Here is a 20,548-nt window from a genome sequence, read left to right as displayed (position 1 = left end):
TCAAAACAAAGCGACAAGTACTTCCCACCAGCTCCGCCATTGTGATTACCAAATGGGATAATACTCACCGCCACAGATTAATGACCATCATTACCGTCTCAGAATAGATACAAGCACATCGAGCTTCATCCGATCAGCTGGATGAATTTCACCTTGAAGGGGCCCAATCCAAAAGTTCCGGAGGTCATCTCCTGGAACTCTCAAGAACAAGGCCCATCTTACATGCAAACTCTGCTACTGCGCAAACATAGGTTGCAATTAAAGAGAAATTGCAAGGCCGTCACAATGGCCCGAGGCCAATTCTCCGACTAAGGCAATTTTCTCTTGCAATCACCATGCCGCCGTTCACAGAGAGATCTCCCCATTCACTTGTGACGTGAGCTCGCCCTTGAAAGGCCACTTTCCAAGGAATCCCCCGATGACACATTGGAATGACAACCGCTGTCGAACCATTTCCCAATGTTGTGCCGATCGAGTTGGCACAGATCCGCTAGACGAGGGCTCCCATTTTAGATCGAGTTTTAAAATCACCAAGAAGACGCGGTGAGGGCTAGCAACCGCTGCCAAACCTTTTTCTGAAATTGCACCAACTGAGTGACTAGAAAACATGCTTTACGCAATAGGCACGCAAAAAATTTTGCTAGAGCGCCAAGCACCCACCTCATGGCTAGAGACAAGGGCTCTCCATTAGATCAACTTCGAAATCGCTGAACAGACGCGTTGTAGAATGGCAACCGCTGCCAAGTCTCTTCCGTAGTTGCGTCGGTCGAGTGATCGAAGAAGGTGATCTAAGAGAGGGTTCAAGCGTAGGCATTCGTTGGGGGATTCGCGCCAATGGCATAAATTTATGCAATACCCAAGCAACACCGGACGGAGGTGCTAGACGAGGGCTCCCATTTTAGATCGAGTTTTAAAATCACCGAGTAGACGCGGTGAGGGCTGACAATCGCTGCCAAACCTTTTTCCAAAATTGCACCATCTGAGTGACAAGAAAACATGATCTAAAGGAGAGTCCAGGAATAGCACCCTCGAGGGTGGGCTTCATGCCCCTCTAATTGATTCAATGTCGGCGTCCACCGTTTCAAAATCTGACATATCCATCCGCCCTGACAGCGGCGTTGAATCAATGAGGGGGGCACGGGAGAGGCTCACGGACACCACCTCTCCACTTGTAGCCGCGATAGGCACGCAAAAAATTTTGCTAGAGCGCCAAGCACCCACCTCATGGCTAGAGACAAGGGCTCTCCATTAGATCAACTTCGAAATCGCTGAACAGACGTACTGTAGAATGGCAACCGCTGCCAAGTCTCTTCCGTAGTTGCGTCGGTCGAGTGATCGAAGAAGGTGATCTAAGAGAGGGTCCAAGCGTAGGCATTCATTGGGGGATTCACGCCGATGGCATAAATTTATGCAATACCCGAGCAAGCAACACCGGACGGAGGTGCTAGACGAGGGCTCCCATTTTAGATCGAGTTTTTAAATCACCGAGTAGACGCGGTGAGGGCTGGCAACCGCTGCCAAACCTTTTTCCGAAATTGTGCCATCTGAGTGACAAGAATACATGATCTAAAGGAGAGTCTAGGAATAGCACCCTCGAGGGTGGGCTTCATGCCCCTCTAATTGATTCAACGTCGGCGTCCACCATTTCAAAATCTGACATTTCCATCCGCCCTGACAGCGGCGTTGAATCAATGAGGGGGGGCACGGGAGAGGCTCGCGGGAACCACCTCTCCCATTGTAGCCGTGATAGGCATGCAAAAAATTTTGCTAGAGCACCAAGCACCCACCTCATGGCTAGAGACAAGGGCTCGCCATTAGATCAACTTCGAAATCACTGAAGAGACGCCTTGTAGAATGGCAACCGCTGCCAAGTCTCTTCCGTAGTTGTGTCGGTCGAGTGATCGTAGAAGGTGATCTAAGAGAGGGTCCAAGCATAGGCATTCATTGGGGGATTCGCGCCAATGGCATAAATTTATGCAATACCTGAGAAACACCGGACGGAGGTGCTAGAAGAGGGCTCCCATTTTAGATCGAGTTTTAAAATCACCAAGTAGACGCGGTGAGGGCTGGCAACCGCTGCCAAACCTTTTTCCGAAATTGTGCCATCTGAGTGACAAGAAAACATGATCTAAAGGAGAGTCCAGGAATAGCGCCCTCGAGGGTGGGCTTCACGCCCCTCTAATTGATTCAACGTCGCCGTCCACTGTTTCAAAATCCAACATATCCATCCGCCCTGACAGCGGCGTTGAATCAATGAGGGGGGCATGGGAGAGGCTCGCGGCAACCACCTCTCCCCTTGTAGCCGCGATAGGCACGCAAAAAATTTTGCTAGAGCGCCAAGCACCCACCTAATGGCTAGAGACAAGGGCTCGCCATTAGATCAACTTCAAAATTGCTGAACAGACGCGCTGTAGAATGGCAACCGCTGCCAAGTCTCTTCCGTAGTTGCGTCGGTCGAGTGATCGAAGAAGGTGATCTAAGAGAGGGTCCAAGCGTAGGCATTCGTTGGGGGATTCGCGCCGATGGCATAAATTTATGCAATACCCGAGCAACACCGGACGGAGGTGCTAGACGAGGGCTCCCGTTTTAGATCGAGTTTTAAAATCACCGAGTAGACGGGGTGAGGGCTGGCAACCGATGCCAAACCTTTTTCTGAAATTGCGCCATCTGAGTGACAAGAAAACATGATCTAAATGAGAGTCCAGGAATAGCACCCTCGAGGGTGGGCTTCATGCCCCTCTAATTGATTCAACGTCGGCGTCCACCGTTTCAAAATCCGACATATCCATCCGCCCTGATAGCGGCGTTGAATCAATGAGGGGGCCACGGGAGAGGCTCACAGACACCACCTCTCCCCTTGTAGCCACGATAGGCACGCAAAAAATTTTGCTAGAGCGCCAAGCACCCACCTCATGGCTAGAGACAAGGGCTCGCCATTAGATCAACTTCGAAATCGCTGAACAAATGCGCTGTAGAATGGCAACCGCTGCCAAGTCTCTTCCGTAGTTGCGTCGGTCGAGTGATCGAAGAAGGTGATCTAAGAGAGGGTCCAAGCATAGGCATTCATTGGGGGATTCACGCTGATGGCATAAATTTATGCAATACCCGAGCAAGAAACACCGGATGGAGGTGCTAGACGAGGGCTCCCGTTTTAGATCGAGTTTTAAAATCACCGAGTAGACGCGGTGAGGGCTGGCAACCGCTGCCAAACCTTTTTTCGAAATTGCGCCATCTGAGTGACAAGAATACATGATCTAAAGGAGAGTCCAGGAATAGCACCCTCGAGGGTGGGCTTCATGACCCTCTAATTGATTCAACGTCGGCGTCCACCATTTCAAAATCTGACATATCCATCCGCCTTGACACCGGCATTAAATCAATGAGGGGGGCACGGGAGAGGCTCGCGGCAACCACCTCTCCTATATAAGCTATTAGTGTGAGGCTCGCTCTGCATTAGAAATTAGTGAACACAACGACATCCGCCTTAAAAATCCAATCCTTTAGAATTCCTACCAAACAGCCATTCACGACCCAATTTTTTATGAGGTCGGCAGAGGAGCAAAAGATTGTCATCGGTTAGGAGATGTGAGTTCATGGAGCCAAGGGACTGAAATGGTCATCGGGCTCATCCGATCAACTGGATGAATTTCATCTTGAAGGGGCCCAATCCAAAAGTTCCGGAGGTCATCTCCTGGAACTCTCGAGAACAAGGCCCATCTTACATGCAAACTCTGCAACTGCGCAAACATAGGTTGCAATTAAGGAGAAATTGCGAGGCCGTCGCAATGGCCCGAGGCCAATGGCTCCGACTAAGTCAATTTTCTCTTGCAATCACCATGCCGCCGTTCATAGAGAGATCTCCCCATTCACTTGTGACGCGACACACAATCCAAGGTCTAGACGCGAGCTCGCCCTTGAAAGAAAGACCACTTTCCAAGACATCCCCCGATGACACATTGGAACGTCAACCGCTGTCGAACCACTCCCAATGTTGTGCCGATCGAGTTGGCATAGAGGCGACCTTAGGGAGCTCCTGCGTAGCAATCGTGATGTGCTTTCGTGCCCATCTCTCACAAAAACCAATGTTAGCTGTGGACAAATTTGGAATCCAAGGGCTCACATCCATCGATATCGTCGGCACTGAGTCTATATATTCAAAGGCCACGGAGAGGTTCCAATAAGAGAAGCTCCCTGCTCACTCGCACAAACATCCCAAATTCTAGACACAAGCTCTCGCCCTTAGCATCGCTCTCCAGATCACCGCAATGACACATTGGAACGACAACCACTGTCGAACAACTCCCAAAATTGTGGCAATGGAGTGAGAAAGAAGAGCAACTTTGGGGAGCCGCGCATAGCAAACGGGCTGTGCTGCTGCTTCATTCCGCTCTTATATAGATCCAAAATTGTTGATTTCATTTGGAATCCAAGGCTAAATTCGTCCTTGCTCAAACAAGCAATGGCTCTTCTAATCGAATGGCCACGGGGAGCTTCCGATAACAAAGGCTCCCTTGTCACTCGTGATGCGCAGGCCAACTGCTAGATGATGGGTTGCCCTTCAGATCGCTGCCCAGGCAACCACCACAATGGCACCATTGGAATGACAACCGCTGCCGAACCGTTCTGAAAATTTTGTGCCAAAGAAGTTGTTGCATAGAGAACGACTCTGGGGAGAGAGCCCTCGCATAGCAAAATCGGGATGGCTTCACGGCCCTCCCAATAGAAACGATGCTGGGGCAAATATTCCAAAGATCCGAATAACGTGTCTTTCGCGAACACCAGCACTAATTTCTATTGGGGAGGGTCGCCGAGAACTTTTGTTGTCAAAGCTAACATTGTAAGCCGTGATAGGCACACAAAAAATTGCTAGAGCCCCAAGCACCCACCTCATGGCTAGACAAGGGCTCGCCATTAGTAGATCAACTTCGAAATCGCTGAACAGACGCGCTGTGGAATGGCAACCGCTGCCAAGCCTCTTCCGTAATTGCATCGGTCGAGTGATAGAAGAAGGTGATCTAAGAGAGAGTCCAAGGCTAGGGATTCGTTGGGGGCTTCGCGCCGATAGCAAAAAATTATTCAATACCCGAGCAACACCGGACGGAGGTGCTAGACAAGGGCTCCTGTTTTAGATCGAGTTTTAAAATCACTGAGTAGACGCGGTGAGGGTTGGCAACCGCTGCCAAACCTTTTTCCGAAATTGCGCCATCTGAGTGACAGGAAAACATGATCTAAATGAGAGTCCAGGAATAGCACCCTCGAGGGTGGGCTTCATGCCCCTCTAATTGATTCAACATCGGCGTCCACCGTTTCAAAATCCGACATATCCATCCGCCCTGATAGCGGCGTTGAATCAATGAGGGGGGCATGGGAGAGGCTCACAAACACCACCTCTCCCCTTGTAGCCATGATAGGCACGCAAAAAATTTTGCTAGAGCGCCAAGCACCCACCTCATGGCTAGAGACAAGGGCTCGCCATTAGATCAACTTCGAAATCGCTGAACAAATGCGCTGTAGAATGGCAACCGCTGCCAAGTCTCTTCCGTAGTTGCGTCGGTCGAGTGATCGAAGAAGGTGATCTAAGAGAGGGTCCAAGCATAGGCATTCATTGGGGGATTCACGCTGATGGCATAAATTTATGCAATACCCGAGCAAGAAACACCGGATGGAGGTGCTAGACGAGGGCTCCCGTTTTAGATCGAGTTTTAAAATCACCGAGTAGACGCGGTGAGGGCTGGCAACCGCTGCCAAACCTTTTTTCGAAATTGCGCCATCTGAGTGACAAGAATACATGATCTAAAGGAGAGTCCAGGAATAGCACCCTCGAGGGTGGGCTTCATGACCCTCTAATTGATTCAACGTCGGCGTCCACCATTTCAAAATCCGACATATCCATCCGCCTTGACACCGGCATTAAATCAATGAGGGGGGCACGGGAGAGGCTTGCGGCAACCACCTCTCCTATATAAGCTATTAGTGTGAGGCTCGCTCTGCATTAGAAATTAGTGAACACAACGACATCCGCCTTAAAAATCCAATCCTTTAGAATTCCTACCAAACAGCCATTCACGACCCAATTTTTTATGAGAGTCAAGGAATAGCACCCTCGAGGGTGGGCTTCATGCCCCTCTAATTGATTCAACGTCGGCGTCCACCGTTTCAAAATCTGACATATCCATCTGCCCTGACAGCGGTGTTGAATCAATCAGGGGGGCATGGGAGAGGCTCGTGGCAACCACCTCTCCCCTTGTAGCCACGATAGGCATGCAAAAAATTTTTCTAGAGCGCCAAGCACCCACCTCATGGCTAGAGACAAGGGCTCGCCATTAGATCAACTTCGAAATCGCTGAACAGACGCACTGTAGAATGGCAACCGCTGCCAAGTCTCTTCTGTAGTTGCGTCGGTCGAGTGATCGAAGAAGGTGATCTAAGAGAGGGTCCAATCGTAGGCATTCGTTGGGAGATTCGCGCCGATGGCATAAATTTATGCAATACCCAAGAAAAACACCGGACGGAGGTGCTAGATGAGAGCTCCCCGTTTTAGATCGAGTTTTAAAATCACCAAGTAGACACGGTGAGGGCTGGCAACCGCTGCCAAACCTTTTTCCAAAATTGCGGCAGCTGAGTGACAAGAAAACATGATCTAAAGGAGAGTCCAGGAATAGCACCCTCGAGGGTGGGGCTTCATGCCCCTCTAATTCATTCAACGTCACCGTCCACCATTTCAAAATCTAACATATCCATCCGCCTTGACAGCGGCGTTGAATCAATGAGGGGGGCACGGGAGAGGCTTGCGGCAACCACCTCTCCCCTTGTAGCCGCGTCAGGCACGCAAAAAAATTTTGCTAGAGCGCCAAGCACCCACCTCATGGCTAGAAACAAGGGCTCGCCATTAGATCAACTTCGAAATCACTGAACAGACGCGCTGTAGAATGGCAACCGCTGCCATGTATCTTCCGCAGTTGCGTCGGTCGAGTGATCGGAGAAGGTGATCTAAGAAAGGGTCCAAGCATAGGCATTCGTTGGGGCATTCGCGCCAATGGCATAAATTTTTGCAATACCCGAGCAACACCGGACGGAGGTGCTAGACGAGGGCTCCCATTTTAGATCGAGTTTTAAAATCACCAAGTAGACGCGGTGAGGGCTGGCAACCGCTGCCAAACCTTTTTCCAAAATTGCGCCAGCTGAGTTGACAAGAAAACATGATCTAAAGGAGAGTCCAGGAATAGCACCCTCGAGGGTGGGCTTCATGCCCCTCTAATTGATTCAACATTGCCGTCCACCGTTTCAAAATCCGACATATCCATCCACCCTGACAGCGGTGTTGAATCAATGAGGGGGGCACGGCAGAGGCTCACGGTAACCACCTCTCCCATTGTAGCCACGATAGGCACGCAAAAAATTCTGCTAGAGCACCAAGCACCCACCTCATGGCTAGAGACAAGGGCTCGCCATTAGATCAACTTCGAAATCGCTGAACAGACACGCTGGAGAATGGCAACCGCTGCCAAGTCTCTTCTGTAGTTGCCTCGGTCGAGTGATCGAAGAAGGTGATCTAAGAGAGGGTCCAAGCGTGTAGGCATTCATTGGGGGATTCGCGCCGATGGCATAAATTTATGCAATACCTGAGCAACACCGGACGGAGGTGCTAGATGAAGGCTCCCGTTTTAGATCGAGTTTTAAAATCACCAAGTAGACGCGGTGAGGGCTGGCAACCGCTGCCAAACCTTTTTCCGAAATTGTGCCAGCTGAGTGACAAGAAAACATGATCTAAAGGAGAGTCCATGAATAGCACCCTCGAGGGTGGGGCTTCATGCCCCTCTAATTGATTCAACGTCAGCGTCCACCATTTCAAAATTTGACATATCCATCCGCCCTGACAGCAGCGTTGAATCAATGAGGGGGGCACGGGAGAGGCTCGCGGCAACCACCTCTCCCCTTGTAGCCGCGATAGGCACGCAAAAAAATTTTGCTAGAGCGCCAAGCACCCACCTCATGGCTAGAGACAAGGGCTCGCCATTAGATCAACTTCGAAATCGCTGAACAGATGCGCTTTAGAATGGCAACCGCTGCCAAGTCTCTTCCGCAGTTGCGTCGGTCGAGTGATCGAAGAAGGTGATCTAAGAGAGGGTCCAAGCGTAGGCATTCTCGTTGGGGGATTCGCGCCGATGGCATAAATTTCTGCAATACCTGAGCAACACCGGACGGAGGTGCTAGACGAGGGCTCCCGTTTTAGATCGAGTTTTAAAATCACCAAGTAGATGCGGTGAGGGCTGGCAACCGCTGCCAAACCTTTTTCCGAAATTGCGCCAGCTGAGTTGACAAGAAAACATGATCTAAAGGAGAGTCCAGGAATAGCACCCTCGAGCGTGGGCTTCATGCCAATCTAATTGATTCAACGTCGTCGTCCACCGTTTCAAAATCCGACATATCCATCCGCCCTGACAGCGGCGTTGAATCAATGAGGGGGGCACGGGAGAGGCTCACGGCAACCACCTCTCCCGTTGTAGCCGCGATAGGCACGCAAAAAAATTTTCTAGAGCGCCAAGCACCCACCTCATGGCTAGAGACAAGGGCTCACCATTAGATCAACTTCAAAATCGCTGAACAGACGCAGTGTAGAATGGAAATCGCTGCCAAGTCTCTTCCATAGTTTTGTCGGTCGAGTGATCGAAGAAGGTGATCTAAGAGAGGGTCCAAGCGTGTAGGCATTCGTTGGGGGATTCGTGCCGATGGCATAAATTTATGCAATACCCGAGCAACACAGGACGGAGGTGCTAGACGAGGGCTCCCGTTTTAGATCGAGTTTTAAAATCACCAAGTAGACGCGGTGAGGGCTGGAAACCGCTGCCAAACCTTTTTCCGAAATTGCGCCAGCTGAGTGACAAGAAAACATGATCTAAAGGAGAGTCTAGGAATAGCACCCTCGAGGGTGGGCTTCATGCCCCTCTAATTGATTCAACGTCGGCGTCCACCGTTTCAAAATCCGACATATCCATCCGCCTTGACAGCGGCGTTGAATCAATGAGGGGAGCACAGGAGAGGCTCGCGGCAACCACCTCTCCCGTTGTAGCCACGATAGGCATGCAAAAATTTTTGCTAGAGCACCAAGCACCCACCTCATGGCTAGAGACAAGGGCTCGCCATTAGATCAAATTCGAAATCGCTGAACAGACGCGCTGTAGAATGGCAACTACTGCCAAGTCTCTTCCGTAGTTGCGTCGGTCGAGTGATCGAAGAAGGTAATCTAAGAGAGGGTCCAAGCGTAGGCATTCATTGGGGGATTTGCGCCGATGGCATAAATTTATGCAATACCCGAGCAACACCGGACGGAGGTCCTAGACGAGGGCTCCCGTTTTAGATCGAGTTTTAAAATCACCGAGTAGATGCGGTGAGGGCTGGCAACCACTGCCAAACCTTTTTTCGAAATTGCGCTAGCTGAGTGACAAGAAAACGTGATCTAAAGGAGAGTCCAGGAATAGCACCCTCGAGGGTGGGCTTCATGCTCCTCTAATTGATTCAACGTCGGTGTCCACCATTTCAAAATCCGACATATCCATCCACCCTGACAGCGGTGTTGAATCAATGAGGGGGGCACGGGAGAGGCTCGCGGCAACCACCTCTCCCATTGTAGCCGCGATAGGCACGCAAAAAATTTTGCTAGAGCGCCAAGCACCCACCTCATGGCTAGAGACAAGGGCTCGCCATTAGATCAACTTCGAAATTGCTGAATAGACACGCTGTAGAATGGCAACCGCTGCCAAGTCTCTTCTGTAGTTGCGTCGGTCGAGTGATCGAAGATGGTGATCTAAGAGAGGGTCCAAGTGTAGGCATTCATTGGGGGATTCGCGCCATTGGCATAATTTTATGCAATACCCGAGCAACACCGGACGGAGGTGCTAGGCAAGGGCTCCCGTTTTAGATCAAGTTTTAAAATCACCAAGTAGACGCGGTGAGGGATGGCAACCACTGCCAAACCTTTTTTCGAAATTGCGCCAGCTGAGTGAGAAGAAAACATGATCTAAAGGAGAGTCGAGGAATAGCACATCCAGGGTGGGCTTCATGCTCCTCTAATTGATTCAACGTTGGCATCCACCGTTTCAAAATCCGACGTATCCATCCGCCTTGACACCGGTGTTGAATAAATGAGAGGGGCATGGGAGAGGCTCGCGGCAACCACCTCTCCTATATAAGCTATTAGTGCAAGGCTTGCTCTGCATTAGAAATTACCGAACACACCGACATCCGGCTTAAAAATCCAAATCCTTTAAAATTCCTACCAAACAGCCATTCATGACCCAATTTTTTATGAGGTCGGCAGAGGAGCAAAAGATTGTCATCGGTTAGGAGATGTGAGTTCATGGAGCCGAGGGACTGAAATGGTCATCAAGCTCATCCGATCAACTGGATGAATTTCACCTTGAAGGGGCCCAATCAAAAAGTTCCAGAGGTCATCTCCTGGAACTCTCGAGAACAAGGCCCATCTTACATGCAAACTCTGCTACTGTGCAAACATAGGTTGCAATTAAAGAGAAATTGCGAGGCCGTCACAATGGCCCGAGGCCAATGGCTCCGACTAAGTCAATTTTCTCTTGTAATCACCATGCCGCCGTTTACAGAGAGATCTCCCCATTCACTTGTGACGCGACGCACAATCCAAGTGCTAGATGCGAGCTCGCCCTTGAAAGAAAGACCACTTTCCAAGACATCCCCCATTCACTTGTGACGCGACGCACAACCCAAGTGCTAGACGCGAGCTCGCCCTTGAAAGAAAGACCACTTTCCAAGACATCCCCCGATGACATATTGGAACGACAACCACTGTCGAACCATTCCCAATGTTGTGCCGATTGAGTTGGCACAGAGGCGACCTTAGGGAGCTCCCGCGTAGCAATCGGGATGTGCTTTCATACCCATCTCTCACAAAAACCAATCTTAGCTGTGAACAAATTTCGCCGCAATGACACCATTGGAACGACGACCACTGTCGAACAACTCCCGCATTTGTGCCCCGATGGAGTGAGAAAGAATAGAAACTTTGGGGAGCCGCGCATCGCAAACGGGCTGCTACTTCATTCCGCTCTTATATATAGATCCAATGTCGTTGATTTCGTTTGGAATCCGAGGCTGCATTCGTCCTTGCTCACACAAGCAATGGCTCTTCTCATCGAATGGCCATGGGGAGCTTTCGTTCACAAAGGCTCCCTTGTCACTCGTGACACGCAGCCCAACTACTTTCCAAAATTGCGCCAGCTGAGTGACAAGAAAACATGATCTAAAGGAGAGTCGAGCAATAGCACCTCAAGGGTGGGCTTCATGCCCCTCCAATTGATTCAATGTCGGCGTCCACTATTTCAAAATCCAACATTTCCATCCACCTTGACACCGCCGTTGAATCAATGAGAGGGGCACGGGAGAGGTTCGCGGCAACAACCTCTCCTATATAAGCCATTAGTGCGAGGCTCGCTCTGCATTAGAAATTAGCGAACATGCTGACATCCGCCATAAAAATCCAAATCGTTGAAAATTCTGACCAAATAGCCATCCACGACCCAATTTATTATGAGGTCGTCTAAGGAGCAAAAGATTGTCATCGGTTAGGAGATGTGAATTCATGGAGCCAAGGGACTGAAATGGTCATCGAGCTCATCCGATCAACTGGATGAATTTCACCTTGAAGGGGCCCAATCCAAAAGTTCCGGAGGTCATCTCCTGGAACTCTCAAGAACAAGGACTGTCTTACTTGCAAACTCTGCTACTGCGCAAACATAGGTTGCAATTAAAAAGAAATTTCCAAGCCATCACAGTGGCCCGAGGCCAATGCTCCAACTAAGTCAATTTTCTCTTGCAATCACCATGCCGCCGTTCATAGAGAGATCTCACCATTCACTTGCAACGCGACGCACAATCCAAGTGATAGACGCGAGCTCGCCCTTGAAAGGCTAGCCCACTTTCCGAGACATCCCCCGATGACACATTGGAATGACAACCGCTGTCGAACCATTCCCAATGTTGTGTCAATTGAGTTGGCACAGAGGCGACCTTAGGGAGCTCCCACGTAGCAATTGGGATGTGCTTTCGTACCCATCTCTCACAAAAACCAATCTTAGCTGTGAACAAATTTAGAATCCAAGGCTCGTATCCATCGATATCGTCGGCACTGGGTCTATATATTCAAAGGCCACGGAGAGGTTCCGATAAGAGAAGCTCCCCTGTGCTCGCTCGCACTAACATCCCAAATGCTAGACACAAGCTCCCGCCCTTAGCATCGCTCTCCAAATTGCCGCAATGACACATTGGAATGACAACCGCTGTCGAACAACTCCCGAATTTGTGCCGATGGAGTGAGAGAGACGAGCAACTTTGGGGAGCCGCGCATGGCAAACAGGCTGCTGCTTCATTCCGCTCTTATATATAGATCCGATGTCGTTGATTTCCTTTGGAATCCGAGGCTGCATTCGTCCTTGCTCACACAAGCAATGGCTCTTCTCATCGAATGGTCACGGGGAGCTTTCGATTACAAAGGCTCCCTTGTCACCCGTGATGCGCAGCCCAACTGCTAGACGATGGCTCACCCTTCAGATCGCTGCCCAGGCAACCACCACAACGGCAACATTGGAACGACAACCGTTGCCGAACCATTCCGAAATTTTTTTGCCAAAGAAGTTGTTGCAAAGAGAACGACTCTGGGGAGAGAGCCCTCGCATAGCAAAATCGGGATGGCTTCACGGTAGCTGGATGGGATTTGAATTCATGGAGTGAAGGGAGTGAAATGGTCATCAAGCTCATCCGATCAACTGGATGAATTTCACCTTGAAGGGGCCCAATCCAAAAGTTTCAGAGGTCATCTCCTGGAACTGTCAAGAACAAAGGCCAATCTTACATGCAAACTCTGCTACTGCGCAAACATAGGTTGCAATTATAGAGAAATTGCAAGGCCGTCACAATGGCTTGAGGCCAATGCTCTGACTACTAAGTCAATTTTCTCTTGCAATCACCATGCCGCCGTTCACAGAGAGATCTCCCCATTCACTTGTGACGACGCACAATCCTAGTGCTAGACGCGATCTAGCCCTTGAAAGGCCGTGTTCCAAGACATCCCGATGACACATTGGAATGACAACCGTTGTCAGACCATTCCCAATGTTGTGCCGATCGAGTTGGCACAGAGGCGATCTTAGGGAGCTCCCGCGAATCGATCGGGAAGTGCTTTCGTACCCATCTCTCACAAAAACCAATGTTAGCTGGCTGAACAATTTTAGAATCCAAGGCTCGTATCCATCGATATCGTCGGCACTGGGTCTATATTCAAAGGCCACGGAGAGGTTCTGATAAGAGAAGCTCCCCTGCTCGCTTGCACAAACATCCCCAAATGCTAGACGCAAGCTCCCGCACTTAGCATCGCTATCCAGATCACCGCAATGACACATTGGAACGACAACCGCTGTCAAACAACTCCCGAATTTGTGCCGATGGAGTGAGAAACGAGAGCCAGATTGGGTCGACGAAAATGGCTAAGCCAGATTGGGTCCGCCAGCATGGCTCGGCCACCATTTTTCGCCGAGAGCTTTCGATATTAAAGCTCCCATGCAGCCGCGATAAGTACACCATGACAAATTGCTAGAGCGCCGAGCACCCATAGCAAATTGCCATTATACCAAGCAACGCCTGAGTGCTAGAAAAAGTCTCACGTTTAGATCAAGTTTTAAAACCACCAAAAACACACGCCATGGATCGGCAACCGCTACCTCACCTTTTCCAAAATTGAGTCATCGGAAAACATGATCTAAAGGAGAGCCGAGGAAAAGCACTGAGATTGCTTCATGCCCCTTTCATTCATTCAACATCAGCATACACCGTTTGAAAAGCCAACAATCCGATCCGCCTAGACACCAATGTTGAATCAATGAAAGGGGCATGGGAGAGGCTCGCGGCAACAACCTCTCCTATATAAGCTATTAGTGCAAGGCTCGCTCTGCATTAGAAATCTGCGACAGCGCGGACAACTCCCTTAAAAATCCAATTCAATGAAAAATGTGACCAAACAGCCATCCACGACATCATTTTTGGAGCTCGCCCAGATCGGCTCGGCCAGAATGGCTCGCCCAGATCGGCTCGGCCAGCATGGCTCGCCTAGCCTTGGTGAGAGTACTTCGAACTGTCAAGAACAAAGGCCAATCTAACGTGCAAACTCTGCTACTGCGCAAACATAGGTTGCAATTATAGAGAAATTGCAAGGCCATCACAATGGCCCGAGGCCAATGCTCCGACTACTAAGTCAATTTTCGCTTGCAATCGCCATGCCGCCGTTCACAGAGAGATCTCCCCAATCACTTGTGACGACGCACAATCCAAGTGCTAGACGCGAGCTCGCCCTTGAAAGGCTATGTTCCAAGACATCCCAATGACACATTGGAATAACAACCGCTGTCGAACCATTCCCAATGTTGTGCTGATCGAGTTGGCACAGAGGCGACCAAACAGCCATCCACGACACCATTTTTGGAGCTTGGCCAGATCGGCTCGGCCAGAACGGCTCGCCCAAATCGGCTCGGCCAGCATGGCTCGGCCAGAATGGCTCGGCCAGCATGGCTCGGCCAGAACGGCTCACCCAGATCGGCTCGGCCATCATGGCTCGGCCAGAACGGCTCGCCCAGATTGGCTCGCCCAGATCGGCTCGGCCAGAACGGCTCGCCCAGATTGGCTTGGCCAGCATGGCTCGGCCAAAACGGCTCGCCCAGATCGGCTCGCCCAGAATGGCTCGCCCAGATCGGCTCAGCCAGCATGGCTCGCCCAGCCTTGGTGAGAGTACTTGGAACCGTCAAGAACAAAGCCCAATCATACATGCAAACTCTGCTACTGCGCAAACATAGGTTGCAATTATAGAGAAATTGCAAGGCCGTCACAATGGCCCGAGGCCAATGCTCCGACTACTAAGTCAATTTTCTCTTGCAATCGCCATGCCGCCGTTCACAAAGAGATCTCCCCATTCACTTGTGACAAAGCACAATCCAAGTGCTAGACGCGAGCTTGCCCTTGGAAGGCCGCGTTCCAAGACATCCCGATGACACATTGGAACGACAACCGCTGTCAAACCATTCCCAATGTTGTGCCGATCGAGTTGGCACAGAGGTGACCAAACAGCCATCCACGACATCGTTTTTGGAGCTCGGCCAGATCGGCTTGGCCAGAACGGCTCGCCCAGATCAGCTCGGCCAGCATGGCTCGGCCAGAACGGCTCGCCCAGATTGGCTCGACCAGCATGGCTCAGCCACAACGGCTCACCCAGATCGGCTCGACCAGAATGGGTCGCCCAGATCGGCTCGGCCAGAATGGCTCGCCGAGATCGGCTCGGCTAGCATGGCTTGCCTAGAATGGCTCGGCAGGATCAGGTCGGCCAGAATGGCTCGCCCAGATCGGCTCGGCCAGCATGGCTCGGCCAAAACGGCTCGGCCAAATCGAGACGATGACTTGATGAACGGACTTAGAGATTCAACTTGGTGGGCCGACCTGGTGGGGTGACTTGATGAACGCACTTGAAGGGTCGACTTGGTGGGGTGACTCTATGAACGGACCTAAAGAGTTGACTTGGTGAGAGTACTTGGCGGGGTGACTCGATGAAAGGACTTAAAGAGTCGACTTGGTGAGAGTACTTGGTGGGGCAACTTGATGAACGCACTTGAAGAATCGACTTGGTTAGAGTACTTGGTGGGGCGACTTGATGAACGGACTCAAAGAGTCAACTTGGTGAGAGTACCTGGTGGCTCGACTTGATGAGCAGACTTAAAGAGTCAACTTGGTGAGAGTACTTGGCGGGGTGAACTGATGAACGAACATAAAGAGTCAGCTTGGTGGGAGTACTTGGTGGGCCGACCTGGTGGGGTGACTTTATGGATGGACTTAAAGAGTCGACTTGGTTAGATTACTTGTTCTGGTGACTTGATGAACGGACTTCGAGAGTCGACTTGGTGGGGTGACTTGATGAAAGGACTTAAAGGGTCGACTTGGTGAGAGTACTTGGCGGGGCGACTTGATGAATGGACTTAAATGGTCGACTTGGCGAGGTGACTTGATGAACAGACCTAAAGAGTTGACTTGGTGAGAGTACTTGGCGGGGAGAACTGATGAACGGACTTAAAGAGTGGACTTGGTGGGAGTACTCGGTGGGCCGACTTGATGAACGAACTTATAGAGTCAACTTGGTGAGAGTAGTTGTTCTGGTGACTTGATGAACGGACTTAAAGAGTCGGCTTGGCGGGGTGATTTGATGAAAGGACTTAAAGAGTCAACTTGGTGGGGTGAGTCGATGAACGAACTTAGAGGGTCGACTTTGCAGGGTGACTTGATGAACGGACCTAAAGAGTTGACTTGGTGAGAGTACTCGGTGAGGTGACCCGATGAACAGACTTAGAGAGTCGACTTGATGAGAGTCCTTGGTGGGCCGACCTGGTTGGGTGACTTCGTGAACTGACTTAAAGAGTCGACTTGGTGGGAGTACTTGGTGGGGTGACTTGATGAATGGACTTCAAGGGTCAACTTGGTGAGGTGACTTGATGAACGGTCCTAAAGAGTTGACTTGGTGAGAGTACTTGGTGTGGTGACTTGATGAAAAGACTTAAAGAGTCGAATTGGTGAGAGTACTTGGTGGGGTGACTTGATGAACACACTTGAAGGGTCGACTTGGTTGGGTGCCTTTATGAACGAACCTAAAGAGTTGACATGGTGAGAGTGCTTGGTGGGGTGACTTGATGAACATAGTTGAAGAGTCGACTTGGTGAGAGTAGTTGGTCGGGTGACTTGATGAACACACTTGAAGAATCGACTTGGTTAGAGTACTTGGTGGGGTGACTTGATGAATGGACTTAAAGATTCGACTTGGTGGGCCGACCTAGCGGGGTGACATGATGAACGGACTTAGAGAGTCGACTTGGTGAGAGTACTTGGTGGGCCGACCTGGCCGGGCGACTTGATGAACAAACTTAAAGAGTCAACTTGGTGACAGTACCCGGTGGGCTGACCTGGTCACGTGACTTGATGAACGGACTTAAAGAGTCAACTTGGTGGGCCGACTTGGCCGGGTGACTTGATGAACGAACTTAAAGGGTCGACTTGGTGGGTCAAACTAGCGGGGTGACTTGGTGAGAGTACTTGGTGGGCTGACCTGGCAGGGTGACTTGATGAACGAACTTAGAGAGTCGACTTTGTGAGAGTACTTGGTGGGTCGAACTGGCGGGGTGACTTGATGAACGAACTTAAAGAGTCGACCTGGTGAGAGAACTTGGTGGGCCAAGCTGGCGGGGTGAATTGATGAACGAACCTAAAGAGTCGACTTTGTGAGAGTACTTGGTGGGCCGACCTAGCGGGGTGAGTTGATGACCGAACTTAAAGGGTCGACTTGGTGAGAGTACTTGGTGGGCCGACCTGGCAGGGCGACTTGATGAACGAACTTAAAGAGTTGACTTGGTGAGAGTACTCAGTGGGGTGACCTGATGAACAAACCTAAAGAGTTGACCTGGTGAGAGTACTTGGTGGGCCGACCTGGGGGGGTGACTTGGTGAGCAAACTTAAAGAGTCAACATGGTGAGAGTAGTTGGTGGGCTTACCTGGCGGGGTGACTTGATGAACGAACTTAAAGAGTCGACCTGGTGGGCCGACTTAGCAGAGTGACTTCATGAATGAACTTAAAGAGTCCACTCGGTGGGCCGACCTGGCGGGGTGAATTGATGAACGAACTTAAAGAGTCGACTTGGAGAGAGTAATTTGTGGGCTGACCTGGCGGGGTGACTTGATGAATGAACTTAAAGAGTCAACTTGGTGGGGTGACTTGATGAACGCACTTGAAGGGTCGACTTGGTGGGGTGACTCTATGAACGGACCTAAAGAGTTGACTTGGTGAGAGTACTTGGTGGGGTGACTCGATGAAAGGACTTAAAGAGTCGACTTGGTGAGAGTACTTGGTGGCTCGACTTTATGAGAAGACTTAAAGAGTCCACTTGGTGAGAGTGGGCCTAATGGGGCGATGTGGTGAGTGGGCCTAACGGGGCGAGTTGGTGGGGCGACTTGGCGAGTGTTATTAGAGAGCCGACGTGGTGAGGTGACTCGGTGAGTTGGTTCGTTGAGATGACATGGTGAGCTGACTTGGCGAGTCGACCCAGTGAGCGAACTTAAGGAGTCGACTTGGCAACGTACTCGAGTCGACTTGGTGAGGCGACCCGGCGAGCGGGCTCAAAGAGTCAACATGGTGAGGCGACTCATTGAGTCAACATGGTGAGGCGAGTCATGGTGAGGAGCTATCCTTGAGGCGACTTGGTGGGCCTACTTGATTAGTCGACTTGGTGAGCCGACCTGACGAGCTGACACGGTGAGTGGGCTTGAAGAGGCGACGACTTGGTGGGGTAACTCGGCAAGCCAACTTATCGAGGCGAGATGGTGAGTCGACTTGGTGAGCTGACTTGGTGAGCGCACTTAAAGAGTCAACTTCGTGAGGTGACTCAGCGAGTTAGCCCGCTGATGCGACTTGGGCGGGCCGACCTGGCGAACGAACTTAAAGAGGCGACTTGGGCGGGCTGACCTAGCGAGCGAACTTAAAGAGTTGACTTGGCAACGTACTTGAACAACCGACTTGGTGAGCTGACATGGTGAGTGGGCTTAGAGAAGCAACTCGGCAGGGCGACTTGATGAACAGACTTAAAGTGTCGACTTGGCGGGGTGACTTGTTGAACGGACCTAAAGAGTTGACTTGGTGAGAGTACTTGGCAGGGTGAACTGATGAACGGACTTAAAGAGTCGACCTGGTGGGAGTACTTGGTGGGCCGACTTGATGAACGGACTTATAGAGTCGACTTGGTGAGAGTAGTTGTTCTGGTGACTTGATGAACGGACTTAAAGAGTCGGCTTGGTGGGGTGACTTGATGAAAGGACTTAAACAGTCGACTTGGTCGGGTGACTCGATGAATGAACTTAGAGGGTCAAATTTGTAGGGTGACTTGATGAACGGACCTAAAGAGTTGACTTGGTGAGAGTACTTGGTTGGGTGACTCGATGAAAGGACTTAAAGAGTCGACTTGGTGAGAGTACTTGGTGGCTCGACTTTATGAGCAGACTTAAAGAGTCCACTTGGTGAGAGTGGGCCTAACGGGGCGATGTGGTGAGTGGGCCTAATGGGGCGAGTTGGTGGGGCGACTTGGCGAGTGGTATTAGAGAGCCGACGTGGTGAGGCGACTCGGCGAGTTGGTTCATTGAGATGACATGGTGAGCTGACTTGGCGAGTTGACTTGGCGAGCGAACTTAAAGAGTTGACTTGGCAACGTACTCGAGTCGACTTGGTGAGGCGACCCGGCGAGCGGGCTTAAAGAGTCAACATGGTGAGGCGACTCATTGAGTCAACATGGTGAGGTGACTCATGGTGAGGAGCTATCCTTGAGGCGACTTGGTGGGCCTACTTGATTAGTCGACTTGGTGAGCCGACCTGACAAGCTGACACGGTGAGCGGGCTTAAAGAGGCGATGACTTGGTGGGGTAACTCGGCAAGCCAACTTATCGAGGCGAGATGGTGAGTCGACCTGGTGATCTGACTTGGTGAGCGCACTTAAAGAGTCAACTTCGTGAGGTGACTCGGCGAGTTAGCCCACTGATGCGACTTGGGCAGGCCGACCTGGCGAATGAACTTAAAGAGGCGACTTGGGTGGGCTGACCTGGCGAGCGAACTTAAAGAGTTGACTTGGCAACGTACTTGAACAACCGACTTGGTGAGCTGACATGGTGAGTGGGCTTAGAGAAGCAACTCGGCGGGGCGACTTGATGAACGGACTTAAAGGGTCAACTTGGCGGGGTGACTTGATGAACGGACCTAAAGAGTTGACTTGGTGAGATTACTTGGCGGGGTGAACTGATGAACGGACTTAAAGAGTCGACTTGGTGGGAGTACTTGGTGGGCCGACTTGATGAACAGACTTATAGAGTCAACTTGGTGAGAGTAGTTGTTCTGGTGACTTGATGAACGGACTTAAAGAGTCGGATTGGCGGGGTGACTTGATGAAAGGACTTAAACAGTCGACTTGGTCGGGTGATTCGATGAACGAACTTAGAGGGTCGACTTTGCGGGGTGACTTGATGAACGGACCTAAAGAGTTGACTTGGTGAGAGTACTTGGTTGGGTGACTCGATGAAAGGACTTAAAGAGTCGACTTGGTGAGAGTACTTGGTGGCTCGACTTTATGAGCAGACTTAAAGAGTCCACTTGGTGAGAGTGGGCCTAACGGGGCGATGTGGTGAGTGGGCCTAACGGGGTGAGTTGGTGGGGCGACTTGGTGAGTGGTATTAGAGAGCCGACGTGGTGAGGCAACTCGGCGAGTTGGTTCGTTGAGATGACATGGTGAGCTGACTTGGCGAGTCGACCTGGCGAGCAAACTTAAAGAGTCGACTTGGCAACGTACTCGAGTCGACTTGGTGAGGCGACCCGGCGAGCGAGCTCAAAGAGTCAACATGGTGAGGTGACTCATTGAGTCAACATGGTGAGGAGCTATCCTTGAGGCGACTTGGTGGGCCTACT

Source organism: Cupressus sempervirens, chromosome 7 (assembly GCF_028749045.1).
Source record: "Cupressus sempervirens isolate cs-2001-9-10 chromosome 7, ASM2874904v1, whole genome shotgun sequence".
NCBI classification, from domain to species: domain Eukaryota; kingdom Viridiplantae; phylum Streptophyta; class Pinopsida; order Cupressales; family Cupressaceae; genus Cupressus; species Cupressus sempervirens.
This window is presented reverse-complemented; position numbering follows the sequence as displayed.